This window comes from Cherax quadricarinatus, chromosome 2 (assembly GCF_038502225.1).
Source record: "Cherax quadricarinatus isolate ZL_2023a chromosome 2, ASM3850222v1, whole genome shotgun sequence".
Classification (NCBI taxonomy): domain Eukaryota; kingdom Metazoa; phylum Arthropoda; class Malacostraca; order Decapoda; family Parastacidae; genus Cherax; species Cherax quadricarinatus.
Window position 1 is genome coordinate 77435560 of NC_091293.1, and position 21030 is coordinate 77456589.

At 37.7% G+C, this 21030-nt stretch overlaps 1 protein-coding gene across 8 annotated transcripts in view; it reads left to right on the forward strand.

Moving 5' to 3' along the window:
* LOC128698885 (nucleoporin p58/p45) overlaps positions 1–21030 on the forward strand; it is a 154516-nt gene that overhangs the window by 127981 nt on the left and 5505 nt on the right. For 2 of the 8 annotated variants that reach the window (XR_011392474.1, XR_011392477.1), the window contains exon 12: positions 13860–13921. The exons of the other annotated variants lie outside the window; for them this stretch is intronic. The gene's annotated coding sequence lies outside the window, so the exon portion shown is untranslated. The remainder of the gene's footprint in view (positions 1–13859; positions 13922–21030) is intronic. 8 annotated transcript variants of the gene reach the window in all.

The following is a 21030-nucleotide window of genomic DNA, read 5'->3' on the forward strand; positions in this document are numbered from 1 at the left end:
ATTTCTCCTGACCAAGTGATTGCCCACTACCTGTTCAGTTTGTATTCTTCCATTGTCTGAACTATGTATCTCGTTCTCTCTCTCGTTTGCTTTTTCGTTAACTTGTTGGCTCTCATTGATGGTGGCATCTAAGTTTAGCTGTGATAAAAGGAGGAGGAGTAACCCTCTTGCTTTAATGTGCCAAGTTAGAGGATGATGGTGTGCCATTCTGATTTTATTCAATAAACACCCTGCTGCTCACCTCTCACACATTAATATTAATATTTTAAGGTAAGCAATAAGTGTACTCTGTGTGTATCTTACCTTTTATTGTGTTTTTAATGCCTATTTCTATTGCTAACTTAATATAAGTTAATGTAAACTTGTTGTCTGGCATTTATTGCATATTTTATATGTGCTCTGATAATAATACTTGTGGAGCTGTGTGGTAGCCGGGTGGAGGGACAACATTATGTTTTCTCTGCTCAGCCATCAGAGAAAACATGTATGAATCTGCATTTGGCCCAGCCACTTCCCCACTCTGCTTTTGTTTACAATTTTTGGCATGAATTATTCATTACTTCTCCCTTTGTTTATGATGGCATCTAAAGGTAGTTGTTAGAAACGATTAAATTCAGTGAACAAGATATGTCGATGTTAATAATATGGATCTGGGCCACAGTGTAGGTAGCCGGTAGGTGTAGCCCAGGCGGGCTACACCTACCGGCTACCTACACTAACTTCCTACAAATAAATACTATTCACCTCTCTTCCTATATTAAGACTACACATATTTTAAGGTAAATAATGAGTGTACTGTATGTGTATTTTACCTCTCTGGGATGTTTTAAATATCATATATTAAGTATGAGACTGGGAGCCAGGGCTACCTACACCTGGGCTACCTGCACCTGACTTCCTACAAATAAGTACTACTCACCTCTCTCCCTACATTAAGATTACAAATACTTTAAGATAAGTAATGAATTTACTGTGAATGTATTTTACCTTGTGTGTTTTTAATGCCTAGTTCTATTACTAACTTAATATAATTTAGTGTAAACTTGTTGTCTGGCATTTATATGCATTTATAAATGGAAAAAATGGCGTTCTGCCTTCCGGCGATGTCTTCTTTCCGGCGACAGCTGGAACCTAACCCGCCGTATAAGTGGGGCCCTACTGTACATGCATGCTGTGTATACATGTATGATGTGTTTACGAATTTATGGTGTATGCATATTTATGGTGTGTGTATACACATGGTGTACACATGAAAAATAAAAAACACAATACCATGACTGAAACAGTACACACACAATTTTCACATAGGAGAAAGCCACTTATCAGGACATTACAGTCTGACTGTAACATTGCCATGAGTGTCTTTGTCCTGTGTACAAGTTATCTGTAGTGTATGTATGTATTGTGTGTCCACACATGTATGGTGTACACATATTTTGTACACAGATATGGTGTATACATGTATAGTGTACACACACATGGTGTATACATGTATAGTGTATACACACATGGTGTATATGTGTATAGTGTGCATGCATGGTGTATACATGTATAGTGTACACACATGGTGTATGTGTATAGTGTGCATGCATGGTGTATACATGTATAGTGTACACACATGGTGTATATGTGTATAGTGTGCATGCATGGTGTATACATGTATAGTGTACACACATGGTGTATACATGTATGATATACACACATAATTACAGTACACTATATTGCTGGCATCTTGAGAAACACAGCAACATCCATTTTGTCCTATCTTCATTATTTTGTATTTCACATTTTTTTCAGTTTCCAGTGATTGTAGCACTTAATATTTCCTCATAATTGTTTAAATTGTCTGCCCACTCTGTATAAAGTATTTTGAGTCTCTTTTGGTCAGCATTTCTTTCTTAGTTAACAACTGTGGCCTCTTGTCCATATTGTTGATGGTGTTTATAAATCTTTCTTACCTCTTGTTTTTTGTAATCTTCTGAGTGGCTGTGTCTTCTCTTTCCTACTTATTAGTCAACAAGGGCATATTAGATGCTTTCATCATTACTTCATTACTCTATTTTAGTATTTGGTACCTCGACTTCGGAATTTATGTGTTGTAGGTCCCATCTTGTTGGAAGAGCCTAAAAATGATCCATTGAAAAATTAAGCATACTTCTTGGCTTTATTGCATTGTCCTTAGTTATTAACCCTTTGGGGTTACACAACTGAATAAAGTCATCTTGCTTAAGCACCTAACAGGAAAGACTTTCAAAGTTCTATATATAACACATTCTATATATATAACATTCCTAGTCAACATTCATAGGTTGTACGATACAAAACTTTAAGTTGCATAATCACAGCTCACATATTCTTATTATGTGACTTAAATTTAGGTTTTCATTTCTAGTAGAAACACTCCCATTTCCATTAAAGAGTACAGAGTGGACTTTATTTCCTTTGGTGATGTGTATTTCTGTTAGTGCCAAAGTAAAATTCATATCATTGGTGTTGTGCATTTCTATGAGGGAGTGCCATGGCAGGCAAGCCTGAGACCTGCCCTCCCCAGTATACATTAAGCAACTCCATTGTCTTAGCACTGCCAGGGAGGATGTGAGGGAAAGAGATGGGATGTAAATAAACCAGCCTTCCATTCATCAGTGTATCTGGATGCATACTGCACAAATTTAGCTCGGTACACATCGCTCAGTTGTTCCTTCATGTCATTGCTCCATCTCATCACCGGATATTTATCGTTCTCACAAAGTGCAGGTAATGCTGGTGAACCAGGGAAGAAGAAGCATGAAATTATTCCTTTTGTGAAATAACTATAGGCAATTGAGATGCTGCAGGGTGGTGCATGAATCATGGAGACAAGACAAGAGTTTGGCATTAGAGAATCAATGATTCAGTCAATTTGAGACAGTGAGGCAAAGATAAGGACTTGTGCAATGAGTAATCCTCAGTATGACACAGTGAAAAGAATGAGGAATAGGTACAAAGTCACCTTCTCCACTTCAGCATGTTAATCATTCTGAACTCTACTTGAAGGTGAGTAACAAATAATGTACAGTATTAATGTAATCAATATTTAGCTAATGCTCTTTCTTTTAACTGTCTGAACCTCACTAGAGTTCATATAGTTTACAGAGCATCATCATCGACAATGTTAGATGCAAAACCTATTAATATTATGACAGGAAAATTTGTTATAGCTCTCTTTGAGGTCTGAAGAATTCAATCCTATTTTTCCCATATGTTTTTCAGTTCATTATTCACAGAGATCATTAGTTGCGCAGGTTTCACGAACATAACCCACATGAATTATGATTGGCCACTGTATCTTATAGATTTTAATGAACATTTCATATTTAATTTAAAAAATAATGAAATATTACCACATATTGAAGAACAAAGGAAAACTTGATTTTATTTCAAATTTCAATATTTCAGGAAAGTTTGAGGCATTTCTGATACTGTAAAAGTTAAATAGAAGTATCAGATGTACTTAAGTATCAGATATACTTAGAATAGTGAAATAAATTGCTAATTTATTTACTTTAGGTGGAACATTAATAGTCCACTGTCATGCATAAATCATGTTACTTTTTTCATGTATGTACTTGTGGTTTGTAGATAACAGTGTAAACATGGTGGGATAAATAGTACTTATGTACAGTGGATACCTTGTTAACGACAAAATGAACAAGTATCCACTGTAGCTAAGTGTCCTTTACTCTGCATTTTTGGTACTGTATTGTACGGTGAACAAGATGCTCTGGTGTCGAGGCTCCTCCTTCTCCCCCAATTGTGACTGGCTAAATTTTGAAAAAAAAAATAAATGGTATCCATGGTAATAACAGTAATAAAGTTAAGCCTGAAACATTACATATAAAAACACACGTGTTAATGGTTCATGCTGCGGTTGTTTACTACTGACACAGGTGACTGGCAGGGTTGCCAAGTGAAAATTTCAAATAGTGCTAGACTCTTATGTTATGTGTGCTGTGAAGATTCTCTGTACATTTTCTAGGTCAGCAATTTCACCTGCCTTGAACGGTGCTGTTAATGTGCAGCAATATTCCAGCCTAGATAGAACAAGTGACCTGAAGAGTGCCGTCATGGGCTTTTTCATCCCTAGTTTTGAAGGTTTTCATTATCCATCCTGTCATTTTTCTTGCAGATGCAATTGATACAATGCTGTGGTCTTTGAAAGTGAGATCCTCTGACATTATCACTCCCAGGTCTTTTATGTTAGTTTTTAGCTCTATTGTGTGGTTGGAATTTGTTTTAAACTCCTATACATGTATAGTTTAAATTCCCTCACGTTTTCGATATCAGAGTAATTGAAATTTGTCATCATTGAACTTCATATTGTTTTCTGCGGCCTATGTAAAGATTTGGCTGATGTCCATCTGGAGTCTTGCAGTGTCTCCAATGGATAACACTGTCATGCAAATTCAGGTGTCGTCTGCAAAGGAAGACACGGTGCTGTGTCTTACATCCCTGTCTGTCAGATATGAGCATGAGGAACAGGATGGGGTAAAGTACTGTGCCTTGTGGAACAGCTTTTCACAGTAGCAGCCTCAGACTTTACTCTGTTTACTACTACTCTTTGTGTTCTATTTGTTTGGAAATTATAGATCCATTCCCAACTTTTCCTGTTATTCCTTTATCATGCATTTTGTGTGCTATTACACTATGGTCACTTGTCAAAAGCTTTTGCAAAGTCTGTGTATATGACATCTGCATTTTGTTTGTCTTCTAGAGCTTCCAGGACCTTGTCATAATGGTCCAGTAGTTGGGACAGGCAGGAGCGACCTGCTCTAAACTCATGTTGCCCAGGGTTGTGTAACTGATGAGTATCTAGATGAGTGGCAGTCTTGCTTCTTAGAACCCTTTCGAAGATTTTTATGATATGGGATGTTAGCGCTATTGGTCTGTAGTTCTTTGCTATTGCTTTACTCCCCCCTTGTGGAGTGGGGCTATGTCTGTTGTTTTTAGCAGCTGTGGGACAGCCCCTGTATCCATGCTTCCTCTCCATTAGATGTTAAAAGTACATGATGAGGCTTCTTGCAGTTCTTGATGAACACAGAGCTCCACAAGTCTGAGCCTGGGATAGAGTGCATGGACATGTCATTTATCGCCTTTTCAAAGTCATTTGGTGTTAGGATAATATCAAATAGGTTTGAATTTACCAAATTCTGAGTCTCGCTCATAAAAAAATCATTTAGGACTTTGACTCTTAGTCTGGTTAGCAGCTCGCTAAAAGCTGAGTTATATTGGAACTTGAGTAGCTCACTCATTTCTTTGCTGTCATCTGTGTAAGACCCATCTCATCTAAGTAGGGGCCCAATACTGGATGTTGCTCTCAACTTAGATTTGGCATAAGAAAAGAAATATTTTGGGTTTCTTTCAGTTTCATTTATGGCTTTTAGTTCTTTCCATGTTTCTTGTCTCCTGTAAGATTCCTTTAGCTTAAGTTTGATGTTTGTTATTTCTCTGACCAGTGCCTCCCTTCATATTACAGATATATCGGCCTCTTTTAGCCACTTTGTTATTCTTCGCCTTCACCTGTGTAGGGAGCTATCACCTGTATAGCTATCACAGCCTGGTTGATCTGGCTCTTGGTGGACGTAGTTATGTTACTTTATCCTGAATACATATGAAGTTGTTGCAGCGATATTTGTGATACCTGATAGCAGGTTGAAGGGTCTTGAGTCATGGATGATCACAGTGTTTCTTAGTGCCTTAAGTGCTCCTACTTTTCACAAGATGTATTTTACACTTCTCATCTCTTTCTCTCACTCCATTTAGTTACACTAGTGTATTGATTTGGGACTTGGCCTTTTAGTATCTTCTTTGTATGTATTATCAGGTATCTGTCTCCTTCACTTTTAAGGTATTGCCAGTAGTTTAAATGCTTTATTGACCCTATGAGGCAAGATCTCTGTACCTGTTCCAACTCTGATTTCTCTTGAATATTCTAAATTTAAACATCACAAGTACAGTGGACCCCAGATTAACGATATTTTTTCATTCCAGAAGTATGTTCAGGTGCCAGTACTGACCGAATTTGTTCCCATAAGGAATATTGTGAAGTAGATTAGTCCATTTCAGACCCCCAAACATACACGTACAAACGCACTTATATAAATACACTTACATAATTGGTCACATTAGGAGGTGATCGTTAAGCGGGGGTCCACTGTAATTTGAATACTACCATCACTGACATTATTCCTCATCTTGATTGCTTTATTATCCATGTTATCATTTTTCTGGCTTTTATTGCATTTACTTTATTGTATTTTCTAAATGACATCGTCTGGCATTATTATTCTTGAGTTCTTTGTGTTTCTTATTTCCCTTAAGATGGTAAGTCCAAGAAGTGTAGTCAGTATCATCAACCAGTCATGTAGGTCCAGGAAGTGTAGGTCAGCATCATCAACCAGTCATATTGTAGGTCCACTAAGTGTAGGTCAACATCATCAACCAGTCATGTAGTAGTTGCAGGAAAATTTATATAATTGTACTTTCTCAGTCAGTCGTGTGATAGTTAGGTCCTTTAATATACATACTTGTGGAAAACTGCATGTCACGGCTAAAGTGGCAGTAGGTGTGTTGATAATAAGACGTAAACAGTGTGGGTAGGTCCAGGAGGTGAGGTATAAACAAGTTACTTTGTTGTCATCCAAGAGTGTACACACATCATCATCATCCAAGGGTGTGCACACACATCATCATCCAAGAGTGCACACATGCACACACATCATCATCATCATCATCCAAGAATGCACACACACACACAAGGTGACAGAAGTAAGACAAGGGAGAGAGGGGTGGATCGACTGCATATTTTTGGACTGCAAGAAGGCCTTCGACACAGTTCCTCACAAGAGGTTACTGCAAAAGCTAGAGGATCAGGCACACATAACAGGAAAGGCACTGCAATGGATCAGAGAATACCTGACAGGGAGGCAACAACGAGTTATGGTATGCGACGAGGTGTCAGAGTGGGCGCCTGTGACAAGCGGGGTTCCACAGGGGTCAGTCCTAGGACCTGTGCTGTTCTTGGTATATGTGAACGACATAACGGAAGGGATAGACTCAGAAGTGCCCTTGTTTGCAGATGATGCGAAGTTAATGAGAAGAATCAAATCGGATGAGGATCAGGCAGGACTACAAAGAGACCTGGACAGGCTACAAGCCTGGTCCAGCAACTGGCTCCTTGAATTTAACACTGCCAAATGCAAAGTCATGAAGACTGGGGAAGGGCAAAGAAGACCGCAGACACAATATAGTTTAGATGGCCAAAGACTTCAAACCACACTCAAGGAAAAAGATCTGGGGGTGAGTATAACACCGAGCATATCTCCTGAGGCGCACATCAATCAGATAACTGCTGCAGCATACGGGCGCCTGGCAAACCTACGGATAGCGTTCCGATACCTCAGTAAGGATTCGTTTAAGACTCTGTATACCATTTACGTCAGGCCCATACTGGAGTATGCAGCACTAGTTTGGAATCCACACCTAGTCAAGCACGTCAAGAAATTAGAGAAAGTGCAAAGGTTTGCAACAAGACTAGTCCCAGAGCTACGGGGATTGTCCTACGAAGAAATCAGCCTGACGACACTGGAGGACAGGAGGGTCAGGGGAGACATGATAACGACATATAAAATACTGCGCGGAATAGACAAGGTGGACAAAGATGGGATGTTCCAGAGAAGGGACACAGACACAAGAGGTCACAATTGGAAGTTGAAGACTCAGATGAATCAAAGGGATGTTAGGAAGTATTTCTTCAGTCATAGAGTAGTCAGGCCGTGGAATAGCTTAGAAAGTGATGTAGTGGAGGCGGGAACCATACATAGTTTTAAGGCGAGGTATGATAGAGCTCATGGGGCAGGGAGAGAGAGGACCTAGTAGCAATCAGCGAAGAGGCGGGGCCAGGAGCTGTGACTCGACCCCTGCAACCACAAATAGGTGAGTACGTACACACACACACACCATCATCATCATCATCAATCATCAATCATCAATCATCATCAATCATCATCATCAATCATCATCATCAATCATCATCATCAATCATCATCATCATCATCAATCATCAATCATCAATCATCAATCATCATCATCAATCATCAATCATCAATCATCATCATCATCATCATCATCATCATCATCATCATCATCATCATCATCATCATCATCATCATCATCATCATCATCATCATCATCATCATCATCATCATCATCATCATCATCATCATCATCATCATCATCATCATCATCATCATCATCCAAGAGTGAACACATACATCATCATCCAAGACATCACTATTGTGCCTGTTGATGCAGATTGTTAATAAAGTTTTACAGTGATATTATGTTGTATATTGTTATTAATTTTTGTTTTTACTCAACGGTCGTCTCCTACCAAGTCAGGGTGACCCAGAGCAGAAAACATTTGTCATTCATTCAGTCACCATTTTTGCAGAAGTGTGGACACACACACATTAATATTATTAAAAAGGCATAATACCGTGACTGGAACAATACACAAATAATCCACACATAGGAAAAGAGAGCTTATGACGACGTATAGGTCCAACTTGGACTATTTACAAAGTCACACAGTATGATTTTGTAAATGGTCCCAGTCGGACCAAAATGTCGTCAAAAGCTCCCCTCTCCTATGTACTGGTTATTTGTGTATTAATATTATTGCTTATTGTTTCTTAGCCTAGGGGCTTAGATACAGCTTTGTGGGTAATTTTCGGGATGCTTGGGTGAATTTTGAGTTAATTAGTATGAACATTCTTTTTTATTTTTCCTGGCTTCTTGGTATTGTTAATTATATTATGTAATCAGATTATGGATTATTCCCCCCTAAAAAAATGTAGTTTTTCTATACTACAGTTAAATTTGTTGTACATAAACTGTGTTATTTAATGCCCGGTGGTCAGTATTAGCTAAATCAATTGTGGCATCATCAGCAGCATAGAGGTTTTAAGATATTGGTGGTATTTGGAAAATGGTGCAGAATGCTACCTTGGGAGATGCTTGTATTTATTAGTAGTGTAGTTGATGAGTCATGGTTACATGCTGGGATCTTTTACTGAAGCAAGATTTGATGAAATTATGTGTGTAACATCTGAGTCCATAATGGTGTACTTGCAGAAGAATACGAACGCATCGCGTTACGTTAAATCCACCATACGAAGCATTTGAACGCAAAAATTTTGCCTCGCCTCACGATAAAAAACTCGCCTTACATGATTCGTCCAGGACGCGTCCCACGTGTGGCCTCAGCGCCAGTGTTTACAAGCCAGCCAGTGCGGTCGCATCTACGTATACATTCAGTACATTTCACATTATCCCAGTGTTTTTAGTGCTTGTAACTGCAAAATAAGTCACCATGGACCCCAAGAAAGCTTAAACCGCCATCCCTGTGGTAAAAAGGGCGAGAATTAGTATGGAATTGAAAAAAGAGATTAACCCTTTCAGGGTCCAAGGCCCAAATCTGAAGTGGTGCCCCAGTGTCCAAGAATTTTCAAAAAAAAAAATTTGTTATTTTTTCTTATGAAATCGTAGAGAATCTTTTTGTGAAGGTAATAAAACAAAAAGTACGAAATTTGGTGGAAAATTGACGAAATTATGCTCTCGCGAATTTTGATGTGTCAGCGATATTTACGAATTGGCGATTTTGCCGACTTTGACTCCCATTTTAGGCCAATTACATTATTCCAATCAACCAAATTCTTAGCTATTTCACTAGTATTACTTCTATTCTATCGATTGAGCACAAGAAATCGCCAAGTCAACTGTTTCAACTACAAAATAAAGTGATCGGAAATTGTTAATTTAGCCAATTTAACACAAAGTTCAAAATATTCCAATTTCAAAATAGGCTCCAGAATAAACAATGTAGGTATTCCTGGAACTAAACTAACATTTCCTCTGTTCATTAGTTACATTTTGAGGCTTTACAAATAAATTCTGTTTTGATTTTTTATTCACATAATGAATTTTTATTCACACCAAAAAATAGAAGATTTACTGTTATGCAATACTGTAATAATTGTATAAATATCATCACCATATTTGTGAATGTATATTAGACCCACCAGCTGGTATGTATTAGACGTGTGAGGTCGTTTGTTTACTCTTGAATATCGGCAAAAATTTAACATTTCCGCTACTTTGAGCTCAGTTTCAAGCCATTTCCAGTGCTAAAACCAATCAAAATCATCTCTATTTCTGTAATATGTCTTCCATTCTATCAAATGAGACCAAGAAATCGCAAATACAACTATAAAAAACATACGAAAAAACACTGCAAAGTCGCTGTTTTAATTGAAAAATCATGATTTCAGTTTTTTCCTCTCATTATACAGTGTGCTGCAGGATCTGTTTTATGTGGTGCACACATACCATATAGATGTATTCTCTCATATCTAGGCCCAAATGTACCACTCACAGTTTATCAGAGTGAGCTGAGCTCATGGCATAGATCTACGGTTTGGACACTCACCGTAAAGCCGTAGATCTACAGGATGGACCCTGAAAGGGTTAAAGAAATGTGTGCAAAGTGGGTTGAGCTGCAAACCTTTATGGATGAAAATCACCCTGACACAGCTACTGCAAGCCGTGTTGGCTACCTGTACAATGACAATGTTATGGCCCATTTTAGAAAAGTCTTAAAGGAACGGGAGGTACAGAGCTCTATGGACAGATTTGTTGTGCGACAGAGGTCCAGTGACTCTCAAGCTAGTCCTAGTGGCATTAAAAGAAAAAGGGAAGTAACCTCAGAAAAGGACTTGCTACCTCAAGTCCTAATGGAAGGGGATTCCCCTTCTAAACAATAACTTCCACACACTCTCCTCCTCCCATCCCATGAATCATCACCAGATATTCAATAAAGGTAAGTGTCATGTGTTCTATTCTTAATAGAGTAGTAATTGTGCATGTCTTCTTCAGTTTGTGCTTATTAAAATTAATATTTCATGTGGTAAAAAAAGAAAAATTTCATACTTTGTGGTGTCAGGAACTGATTAATTTGATTTCCATTATTTCTTATGGGGAAAATTAATTTTGCTAACGATAATTTCAGCTTACGATGAGCTCTCAAGAGTGGATTAATATCGTAAGGCAGGGGTCCACTGTATTGTGGCCAACAGAATCAAAAGCCTTTAGCCTTTTAAAAAAAATTCTGAGGTTACTTATTCCTGCCAATTCCTGTATAGGCTATACCTGGTAGGTAAGACACATAGGCAACAGTTAGGCAACTTTATTCCGAAATGTTTCGCCTACACAGTAGGCTTCTTCAGTCGAATACAGAAAGTAGGCAGGAACAGTAGAGATGTGAAGATGATGTAATCAGTCCATCACCCTTGAAGTCGTAGAATTTGAGGTTGTCAGTCCCTCGGCCTGGAGAAGTTCAGTTCCATACCTAACATTTTTATTTTTTGCATCAATTATGTTTTTAGGTCTGAATCCAAATTGGCAAGGAGTTAGTATATTATGCTTTAAGTATGAATGTGACTGTTTGTATAATACTGGTACTTTCTCACATATTTTTCTAGGATGGTTGATGTGGATTTCAAAGTTGTCTTCAATGCTTGGGGTCCCTATAGAAAAACGAAGCCTGTGGTAATTTTTGCTCTTGAATGTCATTAATTAATGGTACTGTTCATTAATTTAATCAAGATAACAGTTAATGGTTGGTGGTCTTCATTAATTCAACACTTGTTAGCATAGTTTGTGATCCCAAAGTTATTCTCAAGGTATGCTTTATTTTATGATTACTGTATTCCACTTATCTAGAGACATGTGACATAACTTTTAACATGAATCTTTGACATAAAATTACATTGACATGAAGCTAATACAGCAGAACCTCAGTTTTCGTGGTTAATTTGTTCCAGAAAGTCTGACAAAAGCTGAATTGTATGAAAACTGAAGCAATATTTCCCATAAGAAATAATGTAAATCCAATTAATCTGCTCCCAACACTTAAAAATATTAACAAAAATTACATTTTATAGAGAATAACTATAGTTTTACATATGGAAAACAATGAGAAATAAATATAAATGACTAATGAAATGGTTAAATGAACATTTAACATCACTTTTACCTTTATTGAAGTCTCTTGTTGGCGTATGGAAGACGGCGAGGAGGGGAGAAGGAGAAAGAGAGGTTGTTGTTTGGAAAGGGTATCCCCCTCCATAATGACTTCAGGTATCAAGGCTCTATCTGAGGTTACTTCCCTTCTCTGTCTTTTACTGGCACTAGGACCAGCTTGAGTTACTGGACTGCTGTCGCACAAACAATCTGTCCAGAGAGGTCTGATTCTGGTCTCTTTAAGATTTGCCTAAAATGGGACAAGGCATTGTCATTGAAAATGTTGCAGACATGGCTTGCAACAGCTTTGTTAGGGTGATATTTCTCCACAAAACTTTGCAACTCATTCCACTTTGCACACATGTCCTTAATCACTGAAGAAGGCACATTCTCCCCTCTCTTCCTCCTCCTCTGAAGCATTTTCCTCAGCTAAGGTCTGTTGCTGTTCCAGTTGAAGGTGTTGCAGCTCTTCATTGGTAAGCTCTTCCCTGTGGTCGTCCACCAACTCTTCCACCAAAACACTATCTCCCACTAACTGTTTTTCATTGATCCACACTAACAACAACTTCTCAACATCTTCGACTGTTTGTGATCTCTGTTTTGTTAGCATACCTATGAGTTCTTTCCTGAATTCTATCATGTTTCTCATTCTTTATCAAAAGGGCTGGCACTCAATAAAGAAGCACAAAAAACAATGGATTATTACGAAATGTTATCCGAACACGATGAGTAATGTTCACTCAATGAGAAACAATGCCAGACTGAGTCAGAACACGTGGGCTGCTTTGTGTGGGCATGGGCAGGCAGACGCGTTTGGTATGGACCATTGTCAACTCTATGAAAACCAAGCAGATGTATGAAAACTGGGACAAAATTTAGATGAAAAAAAGTCGTTGAAAACTGAATCCTACGAAAACCAGGGCATACGATAACCAAGGTTCCACCGTAGTTGAAATTAAAATTACTTGTGGACTTTAAATTAGGGTCTCAGCTCTGCTGGGAAAAATATCCTGTGTCATTATTGTACTATTGATATAATCCAATTTCTCCTCACATATTGTGTAGTAGTTCCTCCCTTTATCCAGGCATTTTTACACACATGGCGACCCCTTATATTCCATGCTTTTATGTGTACAGTTGTGTACCACACTGATACTTTCATATACCAGGGCTTTTCTTCAAGCTTCTCACATGTATCCATCTGCCTACAAGCCTTGAAGCTTTATTCTGCACTTTAATTATGTACTGTATATAGAATACAAAGCTTCATTTTAATTAATATTTCTTCTTAACATTCATAAACCAGACTCTTGTAAAGACAGCAATACTTCCACCCAGTGCATCTTCATTTGCTTGCAAGTAATACCGCATTTCTTTCCTAAGAGAGAAGACCTTTGTTTCTTCAAAAACAGTATTTCTAAAATTTGACTTAGTTTTAATAATTCTAAGATGTGGACTGTCTTTTACATTATCCAATGGTTTTAGAAATTTTGGATAGGGAATGAAGACATATTTTTAGTGCATTGGAAATTGAATTTGTAATTGGGAAATATTGCTAAATAGGCAACAAGTTATCTCTGTTGCCTTCTTAGGAAAGAAAATTGGTTGCTCTGGCATCAGTAAATTATATATGTTTCAAGTAGGCATAGTATGGTAATAGTATAGTGGGAGTTGTGTGATCCCTCTCTCTCATACCCACTAACACTTCTTCTTTACTTTGACTTCACATGCGTCATTTGCAGGCTCGTGAGTCCCCGGGGTCAGAGGCACACGACTGATGTACGCTTGATGGGATGATCGGAAAGTGAGTGAGAGACTGCTTGCTTGTGGGTTGTCAGAAGATATTCTTGACTCTCTTAAAACTCCTATTACTGTATTTTCTTCTTAAACTATTATTCACATTTTACTATTCACTATTTATTCAGCTTGTAAAGGCTGAAAATCTTTGTAACATATTCTTGTAATTCTGACTTTTTTTTTTTTTATTGAAGGTGGTGACGTGTGTAAGTTACGGTAAATCAACATAAAGATTTTTGTGGAATGCCTGGAGTGTTGCACTTTGATTTTAATTATGTGTGATGTTTGTTGGCAGAAGTTTTTGAAAATGGTTGTGCATGTGCCATTCATCATCCCTTGTGCTGTGATATAAGGAATTTTACAAGGATCAAAACGTAAAGGATAAACATAATATAAACAAATGAAATTATTTCTTGTTTGGTTCCTTACTTTGAAATACATATATTACAGTGGCTTGAGTTTCTTAGTACTATCATCAAATCTTTTGGTTCCCTTGTATATTTTTTTCTAACACGTTGGCCATCTCCCACCGAGGAAGGGTGTCCAAAAAAAAGAAACACTTTCACCATCATTCAACACTTTTGCCAACATTCACACAATATCACTGTCTTTGCAGAGGTCCCCAAATATGACAGATGTCACCCCAAACAGCCAATATCCTAAACCCCTCCTTTAAAGTGCAGGTATTGTACTTCCCACCTCCAGAACTCAAGTCGGGCTGACCAGTTTTCCTGAATCCCTTCACAAAATATTCCCTTATATTTTTTTTTATCAAACCAGCCATATCCCACCAAGACAGGGTGACCTAACAAGAAAAATGGAAGCTACTCTTTTTAAATTAAGTAATGTATAGAGGAGAAGGGGTTACTAGCCCCTTGCTCCTGGCATTTTTAGTTGCCTTTTATGACACCTATGGCTTACAGAGGAAGAATTCTGTTCCACTTTCCTATGGAGATAAGAGGACATAAACAAGAATAAGAACTAGTAAGAAAATAGAAGAAAACCCAGAGGGGTGTGTGTATATGTATACTTGTACATTCATGTGTAGTGTGACCTAAGCGTAAGTAGAAGTAACAAGATGCAAGATGTACCTGAAACCTTCTATGTTTATAAGACAGAAAAAAGACTCCAGCAATCCTACCATCATGTAAAACAATTACAGGTTTCCATTTTACTCTCACTTGGCAGGACAGTAATACCTCACTGGGCAGTTGATGTCTACCAGCCTATTACCTTGGATTCCCTTACTTTTTTTTTTTCATCAAACTGGCCATATCCCACCAAGGCAAGGTGACCAAAAAAGAAAAACAAAAGTTTCTCTTTTTATCTTTAGTAATGTATACAGGCAAAGGGATTACTAGCCTCTTACTCCTGGCATGTTAGTCGCCTCTTATAACACGCATGGCTTATGGAGGAAGAATTCTATTCCACTTCCCCATGGAGATAAGAGAAAATAAACAAGAATACGAACTAGTAAGAAAATAGAAGAAAAACCAAAGGAGTGTGTCTATATATGCTTGTACATGCAAGTGTAGTGTGACCTAAGTGTAAGTAGAAGTAGCAAGGTGTACCTGAAATCTTGCATGTGTATGAGACAAAAAATTCACCAGCAATCCTACCATCATGTAAAACAATTACAGGCTTTTGTTTTGCACTCTCCTGGCAGGACGATAGTACCTCCCTGGGCGGTTGCTGTCTACCAACCTACTACCTAGGAATCGTTATACGTACAGTGGAACTTTGGTACTTGAACTGAATTCATTCTAGAAGGCTGTTCGAGTGCCGATCTGTTTGAGTATCAAACAAATTCTTCCCAACCAATTTTCTTTTTGGTTGGCTGTTATCACTAATCTTCATAGGCCCCATGGTGACTTACTTATAAAAATAGTATTAAAAAAACACCAAAAAATGCAAGAAAAACACGAAATAGTTTACAGCGAAGTTCTAGCAGGTTGTGTTTGTTTGGTCGAGTGCTGAGTTTTGTTGGAGTAGGAAGCTGTTCGAGTACCGAGGTTCCACTGTATATTGTGATAAAAAATAGTTCATTTCGGACACCCTTAACTTCAGAGACCATTTAGAATAGAGAGGATGTTCAAAAGTTCAGTTTTGATGGTTGCTTGAGTATTGTGTGGATTTACTTCTCTTTGCTGCAGTAGAATGCCTTGTTTGGTTTTCCATTTGATTTTTCTTAAAAAAGCTGATTTTCAGTGGTTCTCTGGTGTCTAGTAATACAGTATATGGAACTGGGTCTTGGATTTGGAAAATCTGTTAGTGACGATGAGGTTCAGTTGTACTTCACATACAGTACAGGTACACCACCAAAATCATTAAATTAGCTTAAAATTATTCTTGTTGATTTGCTCAAATTACTGTTGGCCAACTCTAAATTTACCTGTAGTTGAAATTAATAGTATATAAATTTTTCAGAAAACATATTCATTTTACTTGAAATGAGAATGAGGTAGTATATAGTAAACTTTCTTATAACTTGACCCTACATAGTGTAATTTTGGCCTAACACTGAAAAATTGCAATATCCCATTCATAAAGTTAGGAAACCATTGATACTACTCTCTGTAAATCTACAAAAAAAAAAATGCAAAATTTGAGTAGTAAACTCAATTGGTTTTGAGAAACTGCTTTCTAGGCTGCAAGCAGTGCCTCATCATAGCCCACACTCTCTCGCTGAAAAAGTCACTAAAGGAGATTTTTATCACCTCTCAAATGTTTTCCAAAGTCTGTGTAACTTCTGAATGTTTGATTTATATAAAGCACCTGTGTAAAAAGTTTGAAGAGACTAGTCAGTAAATTAATATCAAGAATGCTTCAGCAATTCACTCGCTGATGATAACCTTATTCATTTATTAACATGCAAGTTTAGTAACCCAGAATCATATATTATTCTAATTACTTGGGATGAGGCAACGTCAAAATTTTTATCGATTTTAATACTTGATTTTAGGCAAGTGCCGATACCATCAGAATTAGTCGATACCTTTGATACTATTACTTTGGTACAACCCTGATAATCAAACTGTAATTATGGATAATTACATTGTAACTGTGACTAGAGTAATTACTCATTCCTGTGTTTTTAAGAGTTGTGTACCTACTCTGTATTTTTACAACTGTTGAACAAATTGAAGATTGGCAATAGATTCATCCACCAACCTTTGCAACTTTTCTCCAGAATTTCCCAGAAGCACAGCGTCATCGGCAAAAAGCAACTATAACAACTATACTTTGTATTAGATTCTATATACTATTTTAATCCCACGACTCTCCCCAACACCCCAGCATTCACTTCTTTTACAACCCTATCTATAAATATGTTAAAGAATCATAGTGACATCATGTATCCCTTTCTAAGTCCTGCTTTTACTGGAAGATAATCTTCTGGCCTACATGTCCTAACCCTGAGCCACACTATCCTCATTAAAACTTTTAACTGTTTTTGGTAACCTGCCACATTGCTTTCCTATCCACCCTATCAAATATCTTTTCTAAATCCATAAATACAACAAAAACCTCCTTACCTTTATCTTAATATTGTTCACTTATATGCTTCAATGTAAACATTTGGTCTACACATCCCCTACCCTTTTTAATACCTCCTTGTTCATCTGCAATCCTGTTTTCCATTTTAACCTTAATTCTTTCAATAATACCTCTACCATACACTTCACCTGGTATACTCAACAGGCTTAGCCCATTATAATTTTTATACCCTTTTATCCCCTTTCCTATATCAAATGAACTATGCACCCTGCCAGTCTTTAAGTACCTTCCCTACTGTCATACATATATTTAACAAATGCATCAACCACTCCAAAACTATCCCTACTTGCTTTTAACATTTGTCTTGATCCTATCAATTCCAGCTGTTTTACCCCATTTCATTTTAACACTGCATTATGTATCACCCACACTCACAACTGGCACTTCCTCACTCCTAAAGGATGTTATACCTCCCTGGCCAGTGCTTGAAATCACTGCCTCACATTGTTCATCAACATTTAAGAGCTCAAAATATTCTCTCCATCTTTCCAATACCTCCAACTCCCCTCTATTGTTTTTAACTGTCAAATCCATTCGTTTCCTAGTCTTTCTCAGTTTTAATTTAACTGCAAAATTTTTTGACAGACCCTCACTCACTCTAAGCCAAATACATACAGTTGTTTTCATTTTTTGTATTCACTGGTTAACACTAATTACTACATGTTACAATGAAAATATCCTGAATTAAGCACCAGTAATACTGTAAATATATCTTCACAATAAAACATAGTTTATCTTATATCTATTGATTATTTCTGTCATGCAACACTGTGTATATTTATTGCCATAATAGAGGTGTTTCAAATGCATGATATTCCTCAACACATGGCTTGAGGCACAATGGAATACCACACAACTTACAGATATATCATGTATCTGTTCGCTGGCATGGCTTTTTGGTTGTGTTCTGACTTAATAACATCGTTCCTGTTCATTTTTCTTCTTGTCTGTAGCAGGAATAGTATCGGAATTGTGAATCAGGCTTCAGCAGAAATGGGTCAGTTACACTGTCATGGTGGTGACAAGTTGGCTGAGCTTTCACCTGGTATTTTATTATCTGTCTTACGATACATAGATGGAAATCTGTCAGTTTGGGTTTGCATCCTGTTTTCACCAGGAACATATTATGTGCATTTAGCACTGCAACATCCAGTAGATGGAAAAAATCATTTCGTGTACCACTTGGAGCTCCTGACACATTCCACAGAGCCAATTTGCATGTCACATTTATCTACCAAGCACATGTTGGTATTGTAATCAATGACTGCAGGTTCATCTGTTTGTGAGTCAACCCTTCTAGTTTCCTTCATCTGATGCCTATGTATAATCAACAACATTGTTACATCTCTTTTGTCATACCATTGAAATACCATCATGTCATTAGTATGAAACACCTGTAATTCATTACTATCCAGGATTCTTGTGAATGATAGCATATGTTTTCTGTTTCCTCTCACTCTCCCACATATGTCTGTATTGTTCACCTTGCTGAAATCACAAAGAGTAGGGCCTTTTACCTATATATGGTTCCATCATATTCTTCAAACTGCACCAGAGTCCTAACATGCCACATGTATTTTCAATGGCTTGCTGTATAAACAATAATGTCTATCACTATTCCAGTTTCATAATCACATATCACAGATAGTTTGAAAGCAGACTGACGTCATTTGCTTGGTATATATTGCTTGAAAGAAAGTCTTCCTTTGAATAAAATCAAAGACTCATTTATGAAAACATTCTTGAATGGATAAAAGTACTCGCTGAATTTATGTTTCAGATACATAATCACTTCCCATATTTTATAGAGCAAATCATCTCTTTGGGAATTGCCTTTATTGGAGAAATGTAACATACTCGGTAACAACAGAAAGCAATCAATGGGCTTGGTTTTGCTGAAAGCTAGTGTTGTTATAAGTATCTGTCCTTCAATACTGTGATATATTATTCTTATGGATGTGTAGCATCTGCATTAGTGTTCCAGAAAACAGATACATACCTGCAACAATTGTGTCCTGCCATGGTTGAAGCCTTGATTTCGGTGAAGCATAATATTTGGCCACCGTGAACTTGTAATAGTTATTTATTTGAATAACAGTACTTTTCATCAATGTGTCATCAAAGAATAACGAAGTAGTCAAGTTCTGTTGGTCTGTGGGTATACAATATTTGCTGTTGGTGTCATGGCTTGTGATGTTGTCATGGCTTGTGTTGCCACTGGTTTTGTCATGGCTTGTGTTGCCACTGGTTTTGTCATGGCTTGTGTTGCCACTGGTGTTGTCATTGCCCATGTTGCCACTGGTGTTGTCATGGCCCATGTTGCCACTGGTGTTGTCATGGCCCATGTTGCCACTAGTGTTGTCATGGCTCATGTTGCCACTGGTATTGTCATGGCTGGTGTTATAGCTGGCGGTGTCATCACTGGCTTTTTTGTTGGAATGGCTCGTGCTTTTATCACCACTGTTAGTGCTTTCATGGCTGTTGTCACAGTTGTTATTGGTGCTGCATGTCATTTTCTGATATCAATGAAACAACACAGGAGTGAGAGCCAGACCTAGTGCAATGCTGCACTCTTGTTTGTTTTATAAGAGAATATACTGTGTCACTATGACTGGAATCAGCATTCTCCTCCTTATACATAGTATATTCCTCTCCACTGTCATTGCCCAAATCACTCCAGTCACTATCCAAATCATGAGTAAAAAGCCATTGGCATCCACTTTGTGGGGCAAGATTGGAGATGGATGTCACTGCTATATCTTGGGTTGAACTAGCAGCTCCTTCATTCCTGGTCATACCATTGCTGTCTCTTTCAAAACCAGAAAATGATGCTCCATTATCATCATTGTCCTCAATGTCAGTGTTATTAGAATTAAACATAATTGCCCAGATTTCACTGCGAGAAAGGTTGGATTGTTGACCAGCTGTGGTATGCCTATGTTTCCTGGGTGATATACCTCACAATGTCTCACATACCCACTCAACTTTTTTTTTTTTTTTTTTTTTTTTTTTTTATAGGAGGCACAAGGTAGCTAGTGACACATCACAGCCAAGGCCTAAAATGGCAGCATTCAGCAAACTTTGAGGTCTAGAAAAATTGCGCATACTAGTAAATCGGAGAAAGTTTAAGGGTTTAAAACAGAGTCCAAAACAACATTGTGAGCTTCCAGCCATTAAAGCAATTTTTCCTCTGCTCATTAATCATGTTTCCAGGACTTCTATATAACTCTGGCCCCTCCAGTTTGAATCCATCATCACAAAAATAATCTACTTCTATCCCCCCATTTCTTGGTTAACCCTTTGAGGGTCCATCCTGTAGTTCTATGGCTTTGAAGCCAGGGTCCAAGCCATAGTACTAGGTCATGAGCTCAGCTCACTCATATAAGCTGTGAGTGGTAAATTTGGGCCTACATATGAGAGAATGCATCTATGTGGTAAGTGTTCACCATATAAAACAAATCCTGCCGAATGCAGTACATAATGAGAAAAAAAACTGCGACTGTTTTTGGATTAAAACTGCGACTTTTGTGGTGTATTTTCATATGGTTTTTATGGTTG